General features: G+C 26.6%; 1 protein-coding gene across 3 annotated transcripts in view; it reads right to left on the minus strand.

The window, feature by feature from the left end:
* Window positions 1-21,404, minus strand: part of LOC122499365 (ecdysone-induced protein 74EF) — a 198,775-nt gene extending 177,371 nt beyond the window's left edge. The window contains exon 1 of one of the 3 annotated variants that reach the window (XM_043607675.1): window positions 20,950-21,404. The gene's annotated coding sequence lies outside the window, so the exon portion shown is untranslated. Of the gene's footprint in view, window positions 1-2,753; window positions 3,975-20,949 lie in introns of those variants that run through there. The other 2 variants (XM_043607678.1, XM_043607674.1) reach the window with 2 other exon arrangements.
* Between the last annotated feature and the right edge of the window lie 2,489 nt (window positions 21,405-23,893).

Below are 23,893 nucleotides of genomic sequence, written 5' to 3' on the forward strand. Positions count from 1 at the left end.
ATTAAAACTCTAAATTTGATTCAGTAAAAATGTTTACTTTGCATTAGTGACTGCTTTTTGCTTTTCAGTTAGGAAATTTTACTAATATTTACTAATATTAGTCAATTCTTCAATATTTAGTCAATTGTACTACATAAACAGTAATTTCTACTAATTTATTAGTAAAAATAAATATAAATATATATATAAATATATAAAATATATATTTACTAATTTAAAGCAAAAAATCAGTCACTAATTCCGGTAAACATTTATATTCAAATTTAGAAAAAAAATTTTATTTGATATTTGATATTAATAACAATAAAAATAATAGTAATAAAAATTATAGCCATAAAAATGATATCAATAGAAATAATAATAATAAATTGAATTTAATAGTATTAAAATAGCGTTACTATTTAAAAAAAGTAAAGTTAAAATCTCTAAACCTGAATCGAAAAAACTTGTTAAAAACCTACTTCTGCTATTAAAGTGATCTAAACATCTTAATACGAAAGTTATTTTATCTGAATTCGATCGATCTTGATCTTAACAACCCACACGATAGTATCGAGATTACTAATAAACATCCAAACCAATCAGCAACGCGATCTCAGTAATCGACCATAGATGAAAAAAACGAGATCCATTCATAAAAAATCAAAATAATTGTATATTTGTTTTAAAGCAAAAGGAAGATCCGAAGAAATATTACAACATAAAAATAATAATCGATAAAAAAATCTATCAAAAGTAAAATTAACCCAGCTTGTAGAATATCAAGTCTAACATTATAAATTCAAATTTTCTATATTAAAAATAAAAGATTTAGAACTAGAGAAATATTTAAATACATAGAAATATTTAAAATTTTAAAAATACTTACATGTATAAAAATATTTTAAATTAAAGAATATCTATATGCATGAAAATGTAAAAAATGTTTAAATCTACAAAAATATCTAAAATTATAAAAATATTTAAATATATAATATTTAAATAATCCCGCGAAAATATATCGTCTGAGGTGCACAACTTTGTTTGAAGATTCAATAATTTGCATTGGTAATCAGTATTATTAAGTGGCGGTAAAAAAAATCGTTTTTTTTGTGATTTCTAAAAATAGATACACGTTTTATAAAAATAATAATTGCATAATCACACACACAGGCAGACAAACGGATTGTATTATTTCAGGACAATAATATAAAGAGGAAAAAAAAGCTGAATCTACTGATCTTGACCTATTACAAATTTAAAATACATATATACATTTCAATGTTACGAACAAATTTGATAAACTTATCTTTTAAAAATGTACGACATTTATATCTGAAAGAGATCTTTCGTGTAAAATTAATTGATTTTAAAGTTTCTTATCTCCAATGAATTAGTACTAATTGACATCAAACATTTTTTTTTAATTTTTCATAAAAAAAAATGTTTCTTTCCACTTTGTTCTATAATAGAATTATAAATTGCTAATTAATCTTACAAACATTGTTAAATTGTTATTTATTTAAGATCCGAAATTTAGTAAAGTAATAAAAATGTAATTAAATAATAAGTATAATTTACATGCAACTGAATAAATAAACAAACTTTTACTCATCCCTACATTTTAATCATATAGTTAAACTGATTTGAATTTAAATTAAATTTGACTACAACTGAATTAGTAACAAATGAATTATTTTTCTTTTTTTTAATACTAATTAATTTATTAATATTTTTTATTTATTTTAATATTAATGTTTTTCTTAATACTGAAAAATAAAAAATTCAATTCAATAGAGAGAACTGATTCAGAGAATTGGGATGAATTTTTAACTAATAGTTAAATTTTATTTTAAAAATATAGGACAAAAAATCGTTTTCAAATAAAAACTATAACTTTTCATGGAACTGATGACAAGTTAAAAACATTTTCCATCTGATTTTATATCAGCTTGCAAATATATAATTGTGCACAAAAGATCTCTTGTACGTTTCGCGATTTCATCACAAAATTTCAAGTAACATGCGCATCAATGCTCTTGTTGATTATATTCACCATAAAGTAAACACATTATCGAAATTAATAATTTCTTTTGTCAAAGTTAACTAAGAAACAATTAATTAAGAAATTAATTAATTTAATTAATTTAAGAAACAATTTGTTCTTTACACGTGCCTGGTATTTTTTTCTTTACTTTAACACTTTTATATAACACTTTCTTATACAGAAAACAATGTAAATTTTCTTCTCATAAAAACACCATTTAAAAATTGTGAAACATTTACCTTCCATCAATTTTTTTTAGTAAAAAAAAAAAAATAAAAAATAGTTCGCTTCTGTTTTGTTTACTTTTTTCAACATTTTTCCATGTCTCTAATTTGAGTAAAAAAATTGACTGATTTAAATATTAATAATTTAGGAATTAATATAAAAATTACGTAATAAGCAATAAGTTTAGTTCAATAATTAATTAATAATAATGTCAACTATTTTTGTCCACTATTATAGAAACAGAAAAATAAAATAAATTAAAAAAATTAAAATAGAAAAATATTAAATAATACAAAAGTGTAAAGAATATAAAATTGTATGGAATGATAATTAAAATAATGAGAGACAGAATAAGAAAAGAAAAATTACAGTGAAAATAAATTTTTGAAAAACTACCAAATTATGACATGAAAAAGAAATTATTTCTTGTCTTAACCAAAAGAAACTCGAGAATTCACGCAAAAATACCACGAATTAAAAAAAAGCAAGAGGGTCTTCTTACCTCGTCACCTTTTAAACCCTTTCGAAAACTTTCCAACTGCGAGAAATTCCTAACTTTTCTTTTCGTTTTTTTTCCTTTTTATTGCAACCAGTTACTGACACCAAACGTACACCAAGAGACTTGAATTATAACTATAGCCTATACAACTTTGTCACTGCTCTTCTTCCTTTTACACTTGCACTCTCGAATTGACAAACACAGTCCTTTTGTTGCACGAGGCGCGCACAAGAATGAAAAACGATTTTAAACAATAATTGTCGAAATTTCCCGCGAAGTAGAAAGAGAAGAAGAAATATTTTTCTTAATTGTCGTTTGAGGCGTGTTGCGAAATGTAAAAAAAAATGAAGCGCGCTTACGTCACACGTGACAACGATTCGCGAAGCATAAGTCAATGTATTCTCTCTCTCTCTCTCTCTCTCTCTCTCTCTCTCTCTCTCTCTCTTTGTGAATATCCGTTTTGTTGACAATTACTTTTTTCCTTCTCGTTCAATGAAATTTTTTCCAAACTAATCCCAATTTTATAAGAAAATCGAAAACTTGCAAATCCTTCATTTTTCACTAAAAAATCCTATTTTTTTCCTCCAAACTCAAGATTTCCATTATTATTTCCCTTTTTTAAAACAAGAAATCACTTTTTTCACTCTGGTCACTCCTTTAAAGATGTGGAAGGGGAGGGGGAGAGAAAAACACTGTCAAAACACTATAAAGAAAATTTCCATTTTCTCACAAAATGAAAATTGTCATTTTTAGGAAAATTGTCAAAACTTCCATTTTTTTTTTAAACAGTGGTAGTGGTAACAAACTACTAAAACTTTGGGTGTAAAAAAGAAACTAATACACTCCTGTCATCAGAATCGAAAAAAAATCAAAGCTTGAATCAACACTTGAAACACAATTATTATCAGATACACACAATAGATAAAAAAAATATTCCAAGGAGAGTGTACCACAGAAATATTTCAATTTTAAAAAGCAAAAAAATTGTCTTTTGCCACAAAAATGTTTCACACTTGATTTACACTATGTTTTTTCCTTTTCGAAAAACTTCCCTTATCACTTAATTAAAAATCCAGTAAAACCGGCGAAATGTTTTTTTTTTTAAATTCCCTGCCAAGTTTTAAAATTGCGAACGTCTTCGAGGCAGTGCAATGCGAATACTGAACGTACCAGACGAGCGGCAACTCTCCGTTTGCCTAGCCTAGCCACTATACTAAACACCACTATCCTAGGTTAGACATTCGCGACAATCTCTCTCTCCGTCTCTCTTTCTCTCTCTCTCTCTCTCTCTCACTCACTCGCGAGCCATCTCTTTCTCTTTTTCTTGGTCGCGAGTTTCTCTCTCTCTCTCTCTCTCTCTTACTTTAGTGGACGATGTACAGATAGTCTCGCACTATGTGTAGATTCAGTATAATGGTGGTGTGGGAGGGGGGGGGTTAAGGGGGGATTGGGGGGGTGAGCGAGTTGTGTATGAGAAGGGGGGACGGAAGGCCATAGCCACGGCCACCGAGTCGCACACGTTTGCTCTACACATAGGCGCACGTGGATATTTTATTATACACGCGTACTCCACACTCCCACACAATTTACTTAAAATCATCTATACAAACCAACACATATAGAAAAGTTTTAAGCTCTCGCGAATCAATTTATTTTTATAATAATAATAATAACACCCGCTTTTCGTGCGTCCATTAGAAATGAAAATTGGATAAAGTAATTTTTGATTTTACTTCAGCTATTTTTTCTTTGGAAAAAGAGAACGATATTTTTATATAATATGAGTAAAGAAAACAAATTGAAAAAAGTTTGTTATTGTTCTTGTTAATTTTATCACTTTTCCTTTTTTTAAAAACATTTTTGTAACTTTTACTATTATTATTACTACTAGACAGAAAAGTCTTGATTTTAGACTATTTTTCAGGCTGAAATTAAGTCAGTCTTGCAAGACAAGGACAGACGTAAAAATGTTTACTAATTTGAATTAGTCACTGAATTTTTGCTTAGAATTAGTTAATTTTACTAATAATTTGTAGAAATTACTATTGATTAGTCGAATTTACTAATAATAATTTGTAGAATTTACTATTTTGTAATAACTATTTGTAGTAACTATTTCTACTAATTTATTAGTAAAATTTACTATAATAAATAGATATTTCTACTCATTTAATAGTAAATTTTACTATTAGTCGAATTTACTAATAAATTAGTAAAAATTACTATTTATTAGTCAAATTTACTATTTCAAAAGCAAAAAGTCACCTTTACTACTATTAAATAGTAATGTCTACTAATTGATTAGTAAATTTTACTAATAAATAGTCATTTTTACTAATTTATAAGTAAAATTGACTAATTGAAAAGCAAAAAGTCAACCACTAATTCAAATTAGTTAACCTTTTTACTAATTCGAATTTGGAGAGTTTTATATAATATAAATGAAGAAATATATTAATTATTTCTATTTAGTTTGTAAAAAAGTAGCTAAAAATTTTTATTAGTTACTATTATCATTTACTTAGTTAGCCAATCAGTAGTAAAGTGTGTAACCAAATAGGTAGTCTAACAAATTAAATAGTCAAATCAACAGTAATAAAATAGTTCACGAAAAAAAATTTGTACTTAGAACAGCGATAAAAATCTCTAGAATAAGGAAAATCTTAACTAAAATAACTAAAAATTTGGCTAATATAGGAGTAAATTTTGCTACGTTCAAATTAAATTTTACTAATTTTTTAAAATATGTTCTGTGAACGTAGTAAAATTTACTTCGAACGTAGCAAAATTTACTTCAAAAGTAGCAAAAGTTACCAGAAATTTTTTACTATAAAAGTAGTAAAAGTTACTTTATAAGTTTATATTTTTCTCCGTGTAATAAAAATTGCAACCCAATTGAAAAATTTTTGCAACTATAAAGCACATTATCAGTAAAATTTCGTCTTAAATTCCGTTAAACTCGAGTGAAATTTAAACTAACAATCCTAACAGCTTTTCTGCAAATACCAAATTGAGACAAAAAAAGAATCAAAAGTGTTGCATTGCAACACTTTTGATTCTTTTTCTGTCTCAATTTAATATCCTTAGAAATACTGTCTAAAAAAAGAGAAGAAAACAAAATTCTGAAAAATCTGATTAACTTATTAGTGATTAGTGAATTTAATTTCTAATTTAAATAGATTGATATATTATAAACATATAATAAATTCATGGTGAAACGCGGAATATTAATAAAAGATAAGTCCTATCTTATACACGTTTTATCAGTTTTAAAACAAAAACTGTAACTACGAAAGCTTTTTACAACTGTTATTAACTTTAACGTATTTCTAATACCTACGCACGATAAGCTTATCATTAGAAAAAAATTATGATTTTTTTTAGAATTATTCCGCAACAATATCTAGATACTTTCCAATTTTTCGGCACTTCTCGAAAAAAATCACCTATTTTCTCATTTTTCCATGTCCAACATAAGAAAAATGTCAATTCTTTCTCTATTCAGAAAGCAAAGAGTATAATAAAAATGAATATTCGAAAAAAGACCGTTTACATACAGTGTAACTTGAGTAAATTTTCTTCTTTTGAAATCGATGAAGAAATTTATATTTCTAATAAAGAAATTGAATAGAATATACATTTTTTTTTCTTTTGAGTGAAAAATAGAGGAATTATTGAGGTATTACTATCACTCTTTAGAGAGCTCAACATTGACGAGTCCTTCGCCTAAAAAGTTCCAGTTGGATAATAAACAGAATAAATTCAGATTCAGCGGCTGACCCTCGCAATACCTTATGTCTCTTTCACGGACAAGGCACGGAACTTTAGTAAACGATCTATTGCGCACAGCGCGAGTCAACATTCACGAGTATATTCATATAAATACATGTAGCATATATATGTTGGCTCTCACACGACTAACACGTGTCGTGTGTGATGTGTGCAATAATCTTGACATTCAAAAACAGTTTGCAATTTTGGCGTCATTTTTTTCCAAAATTTATTCTCTATTTTAAAGTTTCTTCAATTTCTTCTTTATTTTATTTATTTGAATTGTTTACTAAGAGCTATTAAATATTATTACTAAATAATGTTTAATAAGAATCTAATAATATTCATCTAACTCAATAATAAAAAAAAATAATTATTAAAAAGTTACAAGCACACGTTTAGGGCTCCGAGGGCCAGCAAGTAGTAAAAGTCAATGTTTAGTCAGACTATGGTTAATTGACAACAAAACAAGATTGCCAAGAGTCTTGTTTGTCGACTGCCACGGATGACGGCCGATTCTCAACTTTCTAACGAAAGTGTAAGTCTTTTTTAACCAGCTTCGCGTAACCGTCCACACGTCTACACTACTTTCGCGCCTTTTCCGCGGCTTCCCGTCTCAATCACTATTAACAACGAAGTCGTCGAACCAACATTTTTTCTACGGTCAGTCAAGTGAACGAAAAAAAGTTCTCCAACTACCAACAATATTCTAATTGTAATTCTACAATTCGTATTATTGTAAATAATCTCTTCTAATATTGTTAATTAATATTCCAATATTTTTTTAATATAAAAAAAATTGTTAAATTAAAAATAAAAAAAATTATCAAAAATAAAAAATCTATTATAAATAAATCTAAAAATATTCTAATAATAAATCATGACTTTGTTGGGGTAAAAATGGAGTCAAGTGATGCCCGTGGGACATATAATAAGTAGTCAAGGTCTTGATATGGAATTACCGTGACACATATTGGAATAACTTGGGGACCAAAGTTGTGGGGCCTTATACGAGAGAAATGGAAAGGAGAGATAAAGAGGGAATAAGAAGGAGGGAGTGAGAAAAAGGCACAGAAATACTCGAGAGTGACAATGACAATGAGCGACCATGAAATTTCGAGAGGATCATGGTCTCAATAAAGCCTTGTTGCTTTTACCTTCTCTCTTATTGCCACTAACATTCAAATAAGATGCAAGAAACCATATTACAAAAAAGACAGAATTTCAAAAAAAAAAATAAATAAAACTGCCTATCAATTTTTTTTCCAGAGAATTTAAAATTTGTAGGTACTATTTTACCGCACTCAGAAATTTTAAACAAATTCTACAACAGCAAAGCCTCGTTTCGAAAAAAACAAAAAATATTTGCCCTACAAAAAAAATAGCACACGAAAGTTTTTCTTTTGCATATAAAGTCCAACGACATTTCAATAAATTGTATACGTATGACTCTCACTTTTCGCCCACGATTAAGATCAAGACGATGATGGAAACAAGACTCAGTTCAATATCAAGGCAAATAGAATAAATCTCTCTCAAGTGCGAGTTCAATTTCCACTATTCTATTAAAAAAAAAAAAAATTAAAAACCAAATTTTCTAAAATCGAAACCATATACGAAATCTGTCAAAAAAAATAAGAAATATTTTGTTACTCATAGAAATATTAACTGGAAAAAACAAATTTTTCCTGGAACAGCTAGCAAAAGAAAGCAAATTAGAAATAATTAATTTTTATTAAATGACGAAATATAATTGCATTTTTCAAATGCAATTAAATCGAAATATTTGCCGCAAATTTCGCTGAAGATGCACACAAGGATTCGAGGAATAAACTCGATGACTTGACATTATTTAAGAGAAATCTGTAAATCTTTTTCTTATATGTATATACTTTAACAAATAGTCTCGTCACGTGCATGCTCGTTTCACGATCAGCATAAAACCGTAACTAGAATATCAAAGTTCATGACAACAATGAAAGAGAAGGATAATTTTTTTTAAGTAAATGTTAAAGTAACGGTGTTCTTTGTTCGAAAATTTTTGAACTTGAAATTAGTATTAAATGTTTCGAAAAGCTAGTTAATAATTTCCCTAAAGGTTAACAACGCCGATTGAAAATTATAAAAATAATTTATTCAAATTACCACTTTTAAAAATTGCAATCGATAATAAATATTGACTTCGATTCGTTTCGAGTGAAAAAAATAGAAGAGCCAAAAAAAAACCCCGGGGAGATTCGAACCCTACCTCAACTCTCGAACTTCAAGTGCCTTAACGACCATGACCAATGCGAACTCAAATTTAAAAAAAACCATTTTTAATTCTAAAAGCTAGAAAATCGGAATTTGGGAACGTAATCTATAACCTAAAGTATACTTTAGAAGTCCTTTTTCATTTAATTTAAACTTGAGATCAGCTTATGTGGTGGGTAAAATTTCCATATTATAAAAAGTTGAACAAAAAGACTTGACTTTATATTTAAAAGACCACTTTCAAATATGGTGAATAAAAAATAAATAAACAAAAGAAAATCAAATAGTTAAAATGCAAGAAAGGAAAAATGTAAAAAAATGCATTTTGAAGTAAGGCTAATTCTAATTTTCTAAAACACCATTTTTCAACGCCATAAAAGAGAGTTTGAAAGGTGTCTGATATATAGACTCGGACATGATGCAGTTAAAAGATATCAGATTGCGCCTGGCCACTCTCACTTTTCACCTTCCATAGCACCCTCGATTCTGACCTATAATTTGTCAACGAACAGGTGCTAATGCACGAATAGTGGGCCAGTGTCAGTCAATGGCACCGTTTTCGATATTAGCCGACGAATTCGTGACTCATAAAAGTAAGTTAAAAGCCGAATCCAATGGCAGCAGCATATATATTCGGGGCCACTGGCCATTATTTGGGCCAATGTTACCAACAAAAATTTTTCATTGCCTAACACAAATTTATTTACTTTTTAGCAAAAGAGAGAGAAAAAAAAGTCATTCGCCTTCTAGTCTCTTTGAATTTCATCATCTAATCTAATAAAAAAATTACTTTCAAACTTATTATCATTTAAATTTTACAATTTTGGAAAATTTACTCCAATTTTTTTTTATCGTTGGCATAGAAAAAACGACATTGAATTTTATTTCTATTCTTTATTGATTCTAGCGACCGTGTATATATTATTGCAAAAGATTTTAAATGTTAATTAGATTAAAAATATTTGTCAATTTCATCACATTTTGTTTGATCTTTCAAAACGTGACGCACGAGTTCAATGCCATTTTCTCATTGTCCCTTGAAAAAATTAATTTTCCATAAAAACATAATATTGTCTGCGTGATTGTTAAGAAAAACATTTACTGAACATCAAAATAAATATACTGAAAATTATTATAAATTTATAATTCCCCGAAAGTTTTTAATTTTCGACTTTATTTATATTTTACATAATAATAATTTTAAATTAACTATTAAACAAGTATTACTTAAATTGAAACAATATTTACTTTTTATTTTTATTCTCATTTATTTAAGTTTATATTTTTATTACCTTTTCTGTTTATTATTTATTTCTATTACTACGTGTCCGATAAATTAATTATTTCCATTGGTGATCATAAATTTTAATTTTTACTAAAATATGGTAATTTTAGTAATTATGATTTAAAATTAAATTTATAAAAATAAATAAATGTAATAAAATGCCATAAATAGGGTATTTATGGAAAATAAAAATTGCAGTAAAATAATCACCATATTTATGGTATTTTCTAACTTTATACTTATTTTTACGAATCCTTTTAAATAGAAATTAAACTTTTCCAAAAAATATATTTTCACCAAAGATGAGAGATTATTTAGCATTTTTATTTTAAAAAAATAAAAAATTGATCAGGTGTGTGAGATTTATTTTTATCTATATAAAAATCGCGAGACTTCTTTTTTCACTTATTTCTTGAATCTCTGGTTTTTCATGATTCTTATCGCTCGTGAAAAGCTCATTCTTAAACTGCATGGTAACATTTCTCTCGCGTTTGAAACATTTAATACAAGAACAAACGCGCGCACTCGCTCTTAATGTCCGTGCCTGGTGACCCATGGTGCAAACTAAAACCCACCGGGAGAAAGTTGTCTGTACAGGACTTTCTCGCTGGCTCGCTGCACTCACAGCGATGCAATCGCTTAAATAGTCCGATAATAAATATGTGTGTCTAATATATAAATATATGTGCGCAAGTGTGTGTGCGCGCCTGCATGGGTGGCACAAACTCTCCTTTATGGCGAGCCACACAATTCTCAAAAAAAAAGACAAAAAATTTTGCAAAATCTCACAAAAAGGTATAATTATCAACCAAAGTTAATAATTTAATTAATTTTCAAAAAAAGAGAACAAATTTTGCAAAATCTCCCAAAAAAATATAATTTCAACCAAAGTTACTAATAGAAAGAAATGTCGATGGAATAATTATAATAATAAAACATGAATGAATTTATCTCGTGAGGGAAAAATATTTTGAAAATACTACCAGGACATTTACTCCTCACTGTCGACAGATCAAGGAACACGTGTGCATTATAAACTCAACTCAAGAATTGCGCACAGCTGGTAGACGTAACGCGAGAAAATTTAGAATCATTTCTAGCGTTGATATCCGTGGTATTCATCCACGGTTCGCGGATCAGTGAGTTGATTTATTCACTCGAGGGAACGAACTTTCCTATATATATGTTGATATATATTAGTACATATAACCACTTGAAATTATAAATTACTCATATACACATATATATATATAGACAATCACAAACCATAATCGCCCCTATGATTCTACACAATAATGCGAAAACTTTGAACTCTTCCAAGGAATATCATCATTTTCCATTAATTACGAACCATTTTAACCTAATTTCACTCCGTCACTAATCTTATCACTGGAAACTTTCATTTTATAAATAAATGAAAAATTATACAATAAAGATCGCAAAAGAAAAAAAAACTTTAATTTCTTCTCAATGAAAGATTTTAAATTGGTAATTTAAGTGTAATTTTTGATTATGTAGGTTTGGATTTCTGTTTTAAAGTTCATGCAAAAAAAAAGAATTTTTACTATGTTGAAATAAAAAATGTCTTGAATTTTTATACCTAAGCAATTTCTACTATACCTGGAGTGGTAAATTTTACTTGCTTCGAAGTAGATTTTACCAGTTTGTACTATTTTACATCACTAGTGAAATTTAATGCGGAAATTGTAAAAATTTCGATAAATTTTAGATACTTCCCCAGTAAATTTTACTAATTCTAAAGTAAATTTTATACTAAAAGTTCGGTAGAATTTTTACTATTTTAGGAGTAAATTTTATACTAACTAAAATTTTTACTACTTCCTGAGTAAATTTAACTAATTCTAAAGTAAATTTTATACTAAAAGTTCCGTAGAATTTTTACTATTTTAGAAATAAATTTTACTAATTCTAAAGTGAATTTTATACTAACTTGAATTTTTCCTATTTTCTGAGTAAATTTAACTAATTTTTAAGTAAATTTTACACTAAAAGTTCAGTAGAACTTTTACTATTTTTTGAATAAAGTTAACTAATTCTGATGTAAATTTTACACTAAAAGTTCGGTAGAATTTTTACAATTTTTGGAATAAATTTTACTAATTTAGAAGTATATTTTATACTAACTTGAATTTTTTCTAACTGCAGAGTTTTTACTATACTTTCTGAGTAAATTTATATAAAAGTTCGGTAGAATTTTTACAATTTTAGAAATAAATTTTTAGCTATCTAATAAATAAATTTTCTTATTTCCCAAGTAAATTTTAGTATAAAAATAGCAAAATTTACAAATCTAGATATAATAAAAGTTGACAGGGAAAGTCTGAGAAAATTCCATATCAATTAATTTGGTTTTTTTTCCATTATAATTGTTAATAATTTTCAAATATATTTCCCCTTTTGAGTAGTAAAATTTTACTAATTTTTTGGTAGAATTTCACTAAGTGATAGTCATCTAATTCAATAAATGAATTACTCTCTAAATTCAAATTAGTAACATTTTTTACTAATTTGAATTAGTGACTGACTTTTTGGTATTAAATTAGTAAAAATTACTATTAATTAAAAATTAGTATAAATTACTATTAATTAGTCAAATTTAGTAATTCAAAAGAAAAAAGTCAGTCACTAATTCAAATTAATAAACATTTTTACTAATTCAAATTTAGAGAGTAGTGGAATTGTTTCATCGACTTTTAATAAAATAGTTCTACTAATTATTAGAAAAAATTCTGTACTAAGGTTATGTAAAAAAAATTATTTTCTAAATTTGAAGTAGTAAAAATATTTACTAATTTTAATTAATAAAATTAGTAAAATTTATTAATTAAAAAAAAAGACAAAACTTTTTGCTTTTAAATTAATAAATTTCACTAATAAATAATAATTTTTACAAATTTATTAGTAAAATTAAATAGTACTCTCTAAATATAAATTAGTAGAATTCTACTAAATAGTAAAATTTTACTAATTGTTAGTAGTTTTCATGGACGACTTTTCTCCTTTTCAAATAGGAAATAATCATTTAATTAGTGAAATTTCACTAATTACTATTAAAATTATTACTAAATCATTTAGGCGACGACTTTTCGTCATTTTATTAGTAACTTTCTACTAATTCAAATTTAGAGAGTAATTAAATAAATAGTAATTTCTATTAATTTTTCACTAGAATTAGTAAATACTAATTCAAAAGCAAAAAATCAGTTACTAATTCAAATTAGTAAACATTTTTACTAATTCCAATTTAGTTTTCAAAACGCTTATATACTAATTTATTTCCTAAACGAATCGATCCTAGTTCAATATTCAAAAGCAACTAGCTCAGATTAAAAGAGTATAAAAATGAAATTTAAATAAATAAATAATGCTCAACAAGAAAATAAATAAACACTCGCCTCTTTCTCTCATCCATCAAAAATTGTAATAGACATAAAAGAATAAATTTGTAGTGTTTGAATGAGAAAAGGCGCATTTCTGACACCGCACCGCACTGCACCGACGCGGCGCGACTCGCTTCCCTGGCATCTTTCGCGAGAGACTCTCTCGAGGGGGATAAAAAAAGAGGATTGAATAGTCCCGCGGATCAGTGAAGTCTTCCTATAGGAGTTCAACGAAGCGTGACGTAAAATAGCGCGGTATACCCGTGACGTCACTCATTTGATGACGTGTGGTCAACCGCGGTCAATGCACCATGCTGGCGATTCTTGCAGGGCACTGTATAATGCTCGCTCTCCGACTGGCTCGTGTAAGTCACTCTATGTATATACACGCTGCATGCAGTGTAAGTAAATGTTGAGATTCGCGTGTCTATACGTATAATACACGTAACATCGTTGCGAATACCGGGTGTTCCGAATCATCTTTCTTCTCATTATTTACGTAACATTTCGTCCACTTTTTATTCTTTTCACGCTCTTTCATTTGACGCTTCCTCTCGCTACTGTGAAATCTGAATTAGTACCGAATAGAATAGAGTAACTTTTACTATACCCTCGTAGCAAAAACTGAACTGTGTGGCTGATTCCTGAACCCTTACTGAACCCCTTACATGGGGGTTATAAGATAATAGGGGTTAAATACTTCTAAAAACAAATCTGTAGCTGGAATTTTTCTTTTTGCATATTTTTCCATAGCTAGACAAAAATTAAGTACTAAACGAATTTCTACGATGCAAAGAAAGAACTAAACTCGATGAATTTTCAAACACTTAAAAAACCCCAACACAGAGGTTAAATAACCCCTATAATATAAAACGGGCCGAACGGCTAATTTCCAGCGACTTTAGCAATTTCATATGCACAGAAAATTTTTGAGTTTCATTATTTTCTGTAATTAAAAAAAATACTGACAGTACGATTAGTTTCCCGATTTTTTTCCACCTCTCCTAAGTTTTTCAATGATAAAACAAAAATGGAACAGCAAATACATAAATGAAAGAAACAATAAATTTCCGAACATGTCGTCATTTGTTGTGGCGCGTCTTAAATTTTGATTTACTAACACAGAAGATTTAAGCTTCAGTTAAAATTAACCTCATGTTGTTCTACAATTGAAACCATATAGACTCTAAATTATCTAGATAAATTTTTATCACCTTTCTGCTAGTGCATATGTCAGACACAGAAACAGATTAAATTTCCGCATATACTCTATACATTATTAATTCAATTAGCTCAATTAATAATTTAAAATTCGATTATAAAGCAATACACTTAGTATCATTAAATATTAACAATCATTATAATTTAATAATGTATTTGTATGTCATATACTTAAAATAATCCTGTTACTCATTAATTTTTAATATTCAAATTATTGAAACAAAAATTTTATTGTAAAAAAGAATCGTTACTCTTTTTCTTGTCATTTATTTGAAAAATTAACAAATTATTTAAATTAAGTTGAAACATGTGCTAAATTTTAGATACTAAAAGTTTAGTATTACAACTTTTGTTGTAAACTATTTTACTATTCTTCTGAACTTTACTATTCTCAAGTAAATTTTAGACTAAAAGTTAAGTAAAATTTTTTAAAAGTTGCTTTATATATTTCTTTCGTGTAAGAAATTTTAAGTCAAACATTCGCTAATTACTATTTAGTTATTATTAAACAAATAGATAAATAATTCTACCATTATTCCCCTTGCAAAGAAAGGTTTTTTATCGTAATTCACATTAATTACTCTCAATAATAAATATAATGAGCAATAACATAATAATTATCGATTTAATATTAAGCGTTAATCGAAATATTATAATGAAATAAGGAACAGATTCTCGCAAAATAAATAAATGAATATAAATAAATACATGAAGATAAAATGATAATGGCGCAGAAATAGATTTAGAAAGTCAGTAATTATAGGAAAGATAATTTTGGAACACTACGTCGCGATGGTATTCGCTGGATCGGATACTGGGACGCGCGTAGCCAGCCGAATAGCACAGCATGAATGTTCGAATTTCCGCGTGTCTCCTCTGAGCCTATATAATCGTTTTATGTCTTCGTTTGTCGTCGTTTTCGTCTTCGTCTTCGTCTTCGTCTTGGTTTGCGAACCCGTGCGGATAACCGGTACGCGTTCTATTCTCGTATCGACGTCAGAAACCTTATAGGACCATGGAAATCCACGGGTTTAAAGAAAGCGTCAAAGAAAAGAAGAAGGAGATGAAGAAAAACAAATATATTCGCGCATTCACAGAGCCCTTGTATTTATAGCTCCACCCCCCCCCCCTTCCACCTTTTTACAATTGTCATTATTTTCAATAATTTTAATCAACTTTGCAATTTTAGCTCATTTTTATTTCAATAAAAATTATATAATACTTTTACTATGTTACACGATTATTTATATTTGTAATTATAATCTACTCTCTAAATAAAAGTTAATGAAATGGAAAATTAATGGAAACTACTTTAAACTAATTTATGCTAATGTAAATTTATTTAAACCAATTTACACGAATTTGAATTAATCTAATTATTTTAAACCGATTCAAATGCGTAATTTCATAATCTCTACTAATTTATTAGTAATTTTTACTAATTTATTAGTAATATTTACTAATTCAAAAACAAAAAGTCGGTCACTAATTCAAATTATTAAAAATTTTTACAAATTCAAATTTAGAGAATAGAGAATATGACTCTACATTTTATTTAATCATTCACTAATTTCAAATTAATAAATATTTCTACTTTTTAATAATGTTTTTTCTAAAACTTTTAGTAAAAGAATAATTTTGCTAAATAAATATTTAAATACTTCTTATTTCTTTTTTCCCGAGAAATAAAATTAAAAAAATTTCAACTTCTGAAATTTAATAATTTCTAAAAATTACAACTATAATCCTATCAAAATTGAATTATATTCTATACAATTTTTAACTAAACTTCATCTCTCAATCAATTATCAATTGTATTAATTTTCAATAATTTTCCGAAGGTTCTTCGCAAATTCAATTATTTAAATACAAAAATTCAATTTTTTATAATAATTGATACTGTCCATTTTTCTTTTTAAAGATATTAAGGTAGAATATTTTCAAAAATTTTAATAAAGAAATTCTTAATATCTTAATATTAAAGATTTTTTATTAAAATTTTTTAGAATTAAATTCTTTTCAAAATTTTGCAAATTGAAATTCATCAAAAGTCGATTTTTAAAATTTTATAATAAAATACTTGTAAAAAATCAATTATTTTGAATTAAATTTTACAAAATTTCAATTATTCAAAAGTTTTTTAATTGTATATTTCAAAAATTTAATTAGAAAAATTAATCAAAAATAACTTTTCAAAAATGTGTCTATTGTACTTTTCACACTAATAAAAATCGAAATAATGTTGCAGTTTATACTAAAAATGTGGTATTTTGTCTCAAAATTTGTGAAAAAAAAATTTAAAAAAAAAAATAAGTCGATAAAAGTTGCTTTATTTGTAAATAGTCGAAAAAAGTCGAAAAGGTCATAATATCCGAGGCCTGTAAATATTTTGACTAATGATAATTTTTTTCTAAAATTTTTAGTGAAGGGAAATTTAAACTACTAAATGAAATAGTTAAATATTTTTGAAATAATTCAGCAAGCCAGAAAAACGAAATTGACGATCAGAAAAAATTAAAGTTAATAAAAACCAAAAATGTCGAAATAAAATAGAAAATAGAAAAAGTTGAAAAAATACGAGACAAGACAATGAAGAATAGAAGGAAAAATTAAATCTCCTAAAAAATGAATTTCAGGATCCTAAGTAGTAAAAGTCTTCGAAGGTGGGACCAAATAGGGGACAAGGGTTGGCAGTAGTAAAGGTTCGGGCCTATCGGACAAGTAGAGAAGCGTAATTTATAGTCAGACTCAATGCCTTTTGATAAGAACTCTTCACTTAAAATACCAAACACAATATAATTCATTGATCGAAATCAATTCTACTGCGAATAAAAAGTAAAGAGAGCGATTTTCTATTTCTCCAAATTCCAGAATCAATTTACAATTTTAGAAAGATAAAAACAATTTAATTATTACCCAAATAAAGACCATTTAGAAAATAATTATTCGCCAAATAAAGACTATTTGAAAAATAATTATTATATTCTTCATTTTTATAAAATTATCCTCTTTTCGAAAAGAAAATTCTTTTACCCCCAGAAAAATAGTTGGTCGAAGAAATAGGAAAAGTTATAGTCGCAATTTGATCGTACTTACGTAACGAGGATTTTAGAAGCTTCTTCGTATCGCGAATCTCTGGAAGCGCATAAATTACCAATATCTAGATAAAAAACATTTTCACCCTCTTAACGCGTAAATATTCCCCCTCAATATTTTTGCCCAATTTGAATACATTTCTCCCATATTTTTTCTTTACAAACAAAATCGTATATATATTTTTTTAAATTTCTTACAACTTTGAAAAATTTCTAGTCTTTAATTCAAAATTAAAATTAATTAAAATTTAGTCTTCGGACTAAATTTTACAGGAAAAAAGAAACTGAAAATTGATCGAAGAGACCAAAGAAGTTATTGAATTACAAGTTTCCAAAGTGAGACATTCTTTCAAAAATATACATGAAAATGACGAGAGATCGATTCTCAAAAAAGGGGAGAATTTTTGTTTTTGTTATAATTTTTCGTGAAATTCACCAAAGATACTGAACGGAGAAATGTGTGACTTTAGACTTTGGTGTAACCGTTGGTAGGCCGTGGACAAGCAAGTCGAGTTGAGAGGCGCGGACGGGCGGTCAGAGACCCCGCAGGGCCGCGCAAACACAACAGCATTTCCCACTCACTCTTTGCAAGTTTCATCTTACAGAACCCTGGACCCAAACAATGCTCAACAATATATATACGTATACTTCACTAACAATATACCTGACAAAAACTCGAGAAGAAAATAAACTGACAAAAATTTACAAAACACTTTTAAATTTAACATAAAATATCTACCAATTTATTTTTCGAAAAATTATCTTCTCAATTTTTCCCAAGTTTAATTTGTGGGAAAATTTAATTTTTCATTTCAAAACATTTAAGAGAGTTTTTGCTTCTATTAAGAAATAAAAAAATTACATTCATTCCGTTCTTTAGAGTATAAATATGATATTCTTAAAGATGTGGAATATAATATATTCTTAAAAATTCAGAATATTATATTCTTCAAAAGAAAACATTTCTTATGAGCAAGAACAAAAAAAAATGTTAAAAAATATTAAGAAACGACAAGAAAATGTTATTAGTTTAAAAATTTAGTTTTTATTTCAAAAATGTATTTCTTTTTAAGAATATTATATTTTAACTATCAGAAAAAATCATTATTCTCAAATAATTTAAAAATTAACAAATTCAGTTTTAAAAAATTTTATTATTTAATTCTTAATTTAATTTAATTTAATTAATTTCATTCTTAAATCTTTTATTCAATATTATAAAATTCTAATTGTAAGAATAAAATAAAAATTTTTCTCTTTCTCTAAATTTCATTTATTGAAAAATCGTCTTTCAATTTAAATTAGTAAAAATTTCTATTAAATGATAGCACAGTTTTCTTGAAAGTATCAAGATACCAAACTGAATCAAATTGATACAAAAAATTTGTGTCAATTTATTATTTAAACCATATTTTTGGTATCAATTCGTAAAAAATTTTAGAGAAAAATTACTAAAATAAAAATTTTTATAATTTTAAATCAGTTGACGACTTTTCACTAATTCGAATTTTCAGAGTTTTTACATTTTATTTTTAAATTTTATTTTATGATTTTAATTTGAATTTAAAAATTAAAAAATAATATAAAATAAAGATTTTCTATGAAAATAAATCATAGCAAAAAAAATCATTCCCGATTTGGAAAATTAAAGAAAGGGGGAATAAACAAAATTGTTTATACAAATAACCTCGGGGGATTACTCGATAAAATAATATATATATATATATAAATAAATATATATATATATATATATATATCATCTGAAAGTTGTTCAAAAGCCTCGCGATCTTTCTCATGTCGACCCTGATATTCCCGCGCACATATATTCGGTTACGCAATATTATACTCTCGACGGTATTCTTCAAAACGACCTTAAGACCTTTTTTTCTCACTTTCGACTCACAATCCCCTCCCTCGAAAAAAATCTCCTACGTTTATTCCTAAGACAAATTATTGTATATAAGAAAAAAATATTCTCAAATTATTCCAAAATTTAATTATTTATACTTCTAGTTAATTTAAATATTTATCCATTTTTCTAATTTTTATTGTTGCTTATAATTTTCAATCTATAAAAAAAAAGAATTTCTATTTATTTACTAGTGTTGTTTTATTGTTATTCACTTTAATTGTTACCTAACTATTAAATAATTAAATTATTTTACTAATTTCTTAATAGGAATTTTTAATTTGATTTCTCTTCTTAAATTCTAATTCAATTAAACAAATTTAATTTAATTAATTTTAATTGATTATATCTTACTAAAAATCATTTGGAAATTTTTTTGTCAATTTAAAAAAATTGTTTTGTTTTTATTAATTTCTGGAGTAAAATATATTCGCGAAGAAATTTTCATTGCCCTCTGTTTTCTGTACTTTAAGATACTTTTCGCATGTAATCCTCATTTCGGTAAAAAAAAAATCCCTAAAATTAAAAAACGTTTCGCTCGTATAGGAAACGTTTCGCTTTTAACGTACTTTTTTTACTCTCAACGGAACTATAAAATTTTTTGCACTCGTTTTCATTTCTCTTAGTCTTGAAGGAGAATCACGAAAATCGAAAATATTAAAGCGTAATAAAAAGGTAAGTAAATGAATAACATTTTCTTCTTTTATCTACAAATGCTACAGGAAAATACTTTGGGGAAAAAAGGGTTTTCTGTGACAATTTTTCAGAATTTTTTTTCCTGATGATTTAGGAATTGAACCTCGTGGGACTTTATCATATGTATGACTTTATACTTTTGTGAGAGATATCAGCGATTTATGTACAACTATATGTGAAATATACATATAGTAGTAGAATTGAACAGTATTTAATCCTTTCGACTTCAAGGCTGCTTTCAAGTAACAAGATTTATCAAGTTTTTTCCTTTTTTTTCTTTATAATATCCCCTCGCCCTTATCTATAAATCACGACAAATATATATAAACTCAATTTACTCGTAAACTGACATTATGCAATAAATTACTCTTAGTTGGTAATTTATGTTATGTTTTTTAGTATTTTATTTTAAAAAATAAAGTTCTCCATCCCATATAATCATCAATCGATCTTGACGCTTCTTGTCACTAAAAAGCTAATTCTTCTTGAAATTATTTTCACACTAACCTTTTTTTTGGGTAATATTTGCAACAGTTTAAAAAAATACATTTGGTAAATACTGACTCACCGGTAATCCATAAATCCATAACTTAGATCCAACTTTCTTTAAAACATCAAACAAGGAGAATTGTACATGAAATCCTTTTATTTTGGAAAGGGGGTAAAATTCGAAGCACTTCAAATCACTGGGAATTTTTCTTGTTCTTCAATCACAATTCACAAATTCTGAAAAATCACAAATTCAAAAAAGCGTCAGTAGTGTGTTTTTTAAATATGTTCTTAAGAAATTGTAGAACAAATTAATTTCAAGTCTCATATAGTAGAACAATTATTGTAAATAATGGAAGAGGAGGAATAAAGTTGAATTGTTTGTGTGATTATATTTGTGAAAGGGGTTAGAGAAAAAAGGGGAAAGACTGTGTGTGGTGTGGCACGTGGTTTTGCGGCGACACTTTGGGCTTTGCCGAGCCACGCGTGTCGTGTGCTTGTAAACGCGCGTTCGACTGAGAGTCAAACTAGTTCCGAGTCCCTGGATTCGCTCGTGCTGTTCTTCCTGCTCGTTCTGCGCCTCTCCCTTTCTCACTCACTCTCTCTCTCTCTCTTTCTCTCTCCCTCTCTATCTCAACGCTATTTTTCTATCACTCCTTCTCCCCCTTTCTCCCTCATTCGCAATCTCGTGCTCCTCTTCTTTCGCGACCCTTTCTTCCCTTACTCTCTTTCCTTTTCTCTATAACAATTAAATCCATCAGCACTTTTCCCAAGTTTTTTCCTCACTCTCAACAACTCTTTCCCCTCTTTCTCTTTTCACTTCTACTACAGCTTTCATTTTTCTAGCATCTATTCTATTCTCTCTCAATATTCCCAAATTGCACAAAATTCTTTCTTTCGAACTTTATTCAGTTTCTCTCTATTTCAAATTTTCAAAATTAGGCTTCTTCAGGGTTATCAATTTCCCTGACAATTTACTGACATTAAAATTATTTTCCCTGCCAAAATTCTTTTTACAGAAAAATATGAACGTTTACGAAAAATGAATTTTTACTCATTTTTCGTAAAACATTCACATTTTCCTTTATTTTATGAATTTTAATAATTTCTAAAATTTACAATTATAATTCTTCCTGAATTCAATTATTTTCTACAATTTTCAACTAAACTTCATCTCCGAATCAATTAATTTAAATAATTTTCCAAAAGTTCTTCTAGAATAATTCAATTATTTAAATACAAAAACTCAATTTTTTATAATAATTGTAACTCTCCATAGTTTTTTCTTAAGTTATTTTTAAATAATTTTTGAAAAGATAATAGTTTTCCAATTTTGAAAAATGTCCAAACAATTAAAATTTGGTAAAATCTTTTGAAAATAATTGAATTTTTGAAAAATATAAATAGAAATGATCAAATTTTTGAAGAAATTTAATTATAAACAGGACCAAGATTTTTCAAAAATTTTAATAAGTCTCAAAAAGTAAATTTTGAATCTAAAAAAATTATTGCAAAACAATTCTAATAATTAGTTTTTAAAAATATTTTAATGTAATTTTTCGAAAATAATTGAAGAATTTTTGTATAATTTAAAAAAACTAATTAATTTTATGATGACTTTTAATTAAAAATTTTAAACATGATTGTTTTCTCCAAAATGTTAAAAATAATTCTATAAAATGTTAGTATTTTTGTACGTATTTGAATTTTTAGAAATATGTAATTAAAAATACTGAAAATATTGGATTTTAAGAAATTAGAAGCTAATTTTCATTAATTTTCATTTTTAAATTTATTTTTAAAGATTTTTCATTAAAATTTTTGATAATTCAATATTATTTTCAAAATTTGCAATTAAAATTCTTCAAAAGTTGATTTTCAAAAATTGGTAACAAAATACTTGAAATAAATTAATTATTTTCAATTAAATTTCACAAAATTTCAACTATTCAAAAAGATTTTAATTATAGATGTATTTGATTTGTTTATAGTTATTTTTCGCATTATAAAAATCAAAATAAGTTGCAATTTTTTTAGTAAAAATTGTATTTTGTTGCAATGTTTGGAAGTAAAGTAAAAAAAGTCGCAATTTTTCAAAATAAGTCGAAAAATTTCTCAATTTTCTTAATTTTTCTGACAGAAATTTTTTTCCGGACATTTCCCTGACTTTACTGACAAAAAATTTGTTTCCCTGACATTTTCCTGACTTTATTGACAAAAATTTTGTTTCCCTGACTTTACTGACATGTGAAGAAAAATATTTCTTTTTTTAGTTATATTTCGGAGCCAATTCTATAATCGAAAAAAATATTTCATTTTACAAAAGTACACTGAGAAAAAAATTTGATTTGAAGCAAATACCATTTGCCTCAAATAAAAATTATTTGATTCAAGTAAATATTTATTTGATAGACAAGTAATCGGTTACTTGAATCAAATTTTTTTTCAGTATATTTGCTAGAATTAGATAAAATATTTTGCTACAAAGATATTTATTAGAAATAAAGAAAAAAAAGATTCAAAGGATAAAGGAAAGCAACTGAAAAAATTTAAAATAAAAAATAAGAATATTTAATCACTAAAGCGGGATTTGGATCAAATAAATCCGAGTGCTTCTTGTAGTGTTAAAATATCTCAATTTTATTTATCCTATTGACTTAGAATATTTATTTAACATATAACTGCATTCAATAATTTTTTTCGTCGTTAAATGAAGTTATCCGACATTTGCAGTGGTTTTTAAAAAAAAATCTACTTTTGCAAATTTTCTTAACTGATAATTAATTAATTAATTAACTAATTGATAATTAAGAAACTGTATAAAAAATAGTTTTTTTTAACTAAACCGAAAATTCCTCTCCCCCTTTTCCCTGTTGCCTTTCATCATTCTTTGCATCCTATAAATGGTTATTTAGATTTACCTGCACTTTCATCTCCATTTATTTTCTTTCTTTCTTTCTTTCTTTTTCGGAAGGGCCGAAACGCAGCAACACTACAACGAACGAGAGAGATAATAACTCGTA

The sequence above is a fragment of the Leptopilina heterotoma genome, unplaced genomic scaffold (genome assembly GCF_015476425.1).
Source record: "Leptopilina heterotoma isolate Lh14 unplaced genomic scaffold, ASM1547642v1 Lhet_167, whole genome shotgun sequence".
Lineage (NCBI taxonomy): Eukaryota > Metazoa > Arthropoda > Insecta > Hymenoptera > Figitidae > Leptopilina > Leptopilina heterotoma.